Here is a 4,221-nt window from a genome sequence, read left to right on the forward strand (position 1 = left end):
TTGAGACCGACCGTGTTGCTCACTTTGTGTTTTTCTGCTCTCGTGCAGTGGTGGGAAAAGTATTTAGATCGCTTACTTAAGTAAAAGTACTAATACCACACTGTGAAATTACTCCACTACAAGTAATAGTCCTGCATTCAGAACTTACTGAAGTAAAAGTACAAAAGGATCAGCATCAAAATGTACTTAAAGTGTCAAAAGTAAAAGTACTCATTATGCAGAATGGACCCACTCAGATTGTAATATTTATTCCAAATATATTATTACATTAGGCTATTTGTATTGATGCATTTATGTAAGTGCTTTATTTTTATTTTTTTCATTTAACCTTTATTTAACCAGATTAAAAAAAACCATTGAGATCGAGACCTCTTTTACAAGGGTGACCTGGCCAAGAAGGCAGCAGCACACGTCAAAAGTTACAAGACAGACGAACAATAACAATAAACAGGCAGCGAAAAGTCCAACATATTAAAAAGTACTAAAGTGCGAGTGAATAGGCGGTATAAATAGGTAGTATAAATAAGCAGTATAAAGTGCAGCAGTGATAAATACAGTAGCAAATTAGGAACATGAGCACTGTGCAAAAGATTTACATTGACGTGTAATTTTGTAAAGACATGGCTCATTTTAACTACTTAATATACTGTTATAAGATTTAATTTTAAAAAACACTTTTAATTGGTCATGTTTGTTTATGTTAAATCTCGACCTGAAAAGTAACTAAAGCTGTCAGCTAAATTAAGTGGAGTGAAAAGTACAATATTTGCCTCTAAATGTAGTGAAGTAGAAGTATAAAGTTACATAAAGTGGAAATACTCAAGTAAAGTACAAGTACCTCAAAATTATACTTAAGTACAGTACTTGAGTAAATGTACTTAGTTACTTTCCACCACTGTTCTCGTGTAATTTGAGCAATCGGTGCAGATCGGCATCCATTTCAAAATATGAATTCTGAGAAACTGTTGGGCAAGTCTTCTATGAAAAAAGGGGAACTCATCTCTCAAGGGAATATCTTGTTTTGAGTTCTAAGCAAAGTACACAGGCTGTTCTTTTTGTGACCCCTCACCCACTCTGCCAGAGATATGAGGGAGAAGTGAACGGGGCAAAGGGCGCTCCTTGTTTTTCAGGAAACATCCTCACTTCTCCAGAGAGCCTGTGACCACGAGCAGCCAGCAGGTGGCAGCACAGTAACAGCATGCACACGTACCTCCCCTCTCTTTTGCACAACAGTAACAGTGAATCCCCTACAAAATGCCCTGACATGCATATTGAGGTGAGTGACCTCCTCAGGAGACCTGGACAGTGATGCTTTAAGAGCAACACGACACTCAGCTGGCTGCTAAGTCACAACTGCACTGACAGAATAGGGTCAGAGATGTGCGTTGGACTAAAAATAGGCCCTCTGTTTCAAGGGGGTCGACATGAGTTAAACAACTAGGTTCTTTACTGGAAGACATACATTATGTGAGTGTGAAAAAATAGCTGGAGCAACAAAAAAAAACAGTTTAAATGGCTTTTTGTCTGTTGCTACAAGTGAAAACAAAAGTCATAATACGGCCTTATATAATACTTACAAGATCTGTCAAGTGGCTTTATTGTAAAAGGTAATTTAGTTCCTCCTTTTAGTGCTAATTTTCCTACAACTTTAAGAATGAGCTATTTAGATAGATAGATAGATAGATAGATAGATAGATAGATAGATAGATAGATTACTTTATTCATCCCCGAAGTGAAATTCGGTTGTCACAGCAGTCCGGTATTCAAGTACAATAAAATACAATAGAATAAAATACTGACGTAGCATAAATAAAAACAACAATAGAAAAAAAACACAGACTAGAACAAGGACACTTAAGAAGTTAAAAAAGAAGATCAGAAGGTAATTAAACTGGTGACATGATGGCAACAATGCTATGGTGACTAGACGGTATATAATAATAATAATAATAATAATAATAATAATAATAATAATAATAGTACAGTATATAAAATATATAGTATAATATGTAATAATAAATAATAAACAATATAAAAATAAAATGAAGAATATAAATAAAGTAATTATAAGTAAAATAATATGATAAAATAATATGATATATAATATATAATAATAATAATAATAATAATAATAATAATAATAAATAAGGCCGGTAAGGCCGGTATAATAATAATATTAGTTAGCTTTACACCCCTATAACACAGATTCAGACAGTTTAAAATCAACAGTACCAAAATTGATGCAGCCAAACCTCCGGCAAGGAGGTCCTGTTTCTGGTCTCTGGTTTCTCATCAGAAAATGAGTGACACTGGCCGAGGACGAACCAATTAAAATTTTGAGTGGATCCAAATCATGGGGCAGATACACAACTATTATAATTTACTTTTGTTAACATTGAAAGACAGGGCATTTATGCTGTATTCATGTGGTGTCGTCATCAAAGGAAAAAATTAGTTCCCGGTCATATTTAATGGCTCTCTTGATCCGTTTCTCTTTGCTCATCATTGTCACACAAATACTGTAAAAAGTTGTCAACACGAGCAATAAAATACAACACATCTTTGTAGCATCCATGTTGTTTTCACATTGACACTCAGTATATGGAACTCATTAACCCATAAGAACCCACAGTGACACGCGTGTATCAAACACTTTAAATCTTCTAGAATCTCCCATATTCAGCTTTATGCTTCACATTAACTCATTAAATCCCTGAGCGACACATACTCAACACCCTGGTGTGGTGGTCATGTGACTGTGACAAGAAGTGACTTCTCCAAAATATGTGTGTGACTTGGAACAGAAATGTGGAAAAAGTAGCTAATTTCAAAAAGCTTATTTTTTGTTACGAGGCTAAGTTTAAACCCATTTAACAATCCTAATCCGTTAATAGGGAACTGAACAAAGTAAAATCACAATTTTGATATATGTTATGGAGATGCAAACAAAAAGGCACATAGTTATTTGTTTTTATTTATTTATTGATTTATTTATATTAATTTTGTGCCTTTTTAAAATAATTTTGTGTCTTTTTTTGTAATTTTGTGTCTTTTTAAAAAAAAATTTTTTCTTTTTTGATAATTTTACTTTTTTGATAATTCAGTGTATTTTTTTGTAATTTTGTGTCGTTTTTTGGTCATTTTGTGTCTTTTTTTAAAAATATTTTTTCTTTTTTGATAATTTTACTTTTTTGATAATTCAGCGTATTTTTTTTGTAATTTTGTGTCTTTTTTTGGTCATTTTGTGTCTTTTTTTTATGCTGCCTCCAGTGGCCCCCAGGTAATTTGAGTTTGAGACCCCTGATTAAGGATTACTGGGTCTGGGTTCTTATGGGTTAATATCGCTGTAAAATACTATTCGCAATGTAAAGATATAGTGAAGTCATGGTGGCTGGTATTGCATACATGCATGTAAGTCCCTGTGTGTGTCCAACTTGCCACTGTTATGCACTGCTCTCATGCAGCAGTTATCACTGATAACACCCTCCCAACTCATGACATTTTCGTGGAAGATCTGTCCCCACTGTTGCCATTTTCAGGATTGTTTGTGGTGGAGTTAGCACCGTTTGCATAGCAGCTGGCTAAGCCACCACCATGTTGAGAGCCTACTTCCCAATAAGATAGGATTATCTGTGGTGCATTTGAATGCACCATTGGCTTTGGCAGAGGTCTGGGCTCTCCGAGCAACCTGGTCTCACAGAAATCCGTGAAATAGCCACGGATTTCGCTTAACTCAAAATCCGTGGAATAGCCACAGAATTGCTCAAATTTCCGTGAAACTGACACGGATTTCGCTACAATGCAAGTTAATGACAGTCATATCCCGTGGCTATTCCATGGATATTTGTTCCTATTGGTTTGTTCCAAGTCACGTGACTTTCAAGGTCCCAGCGGTCAGAGCAAAAAACATGGCGGACAGTTCTCTCATTTTTAGTGAAAAATCAATATTTTGACTTAGTTTCTGCATAAAAATGGATTTTGATCACATTTCTAGCGAGAAATATATGTTTTATTTTCTAAATATTCACTCAGTGAATGTACATAATCACTTTGTATGTTGGAATAGCCACGGGATATGACTGTCATTAACTTGCATTGTAGCAAAATCCGTGTCAGTTTCACGAAAATTTGAGCGATTCCGTGGCTATTCCACGGATTTTGAGTTAAGCGAAATCCGTGGCTATTTCACGGATTCCTGTGAGATCATGTTGCTCCGAGTGT

Source organism: Centropristis striata, chromosome 14 (genome assembly GCF_030273125.1).
Source record: "Centropristis striata isolate RG_2023a ecotype Rhode Island chromosome 14, C.striata_1.0, whole genome shotgun sequence".
NCBI classification, from domain to species: Eukaryota; Metazoa; Chordata; class Actinopteri; order Perciformes; family Serranidae; genus Centropristis; species Centropristis striata.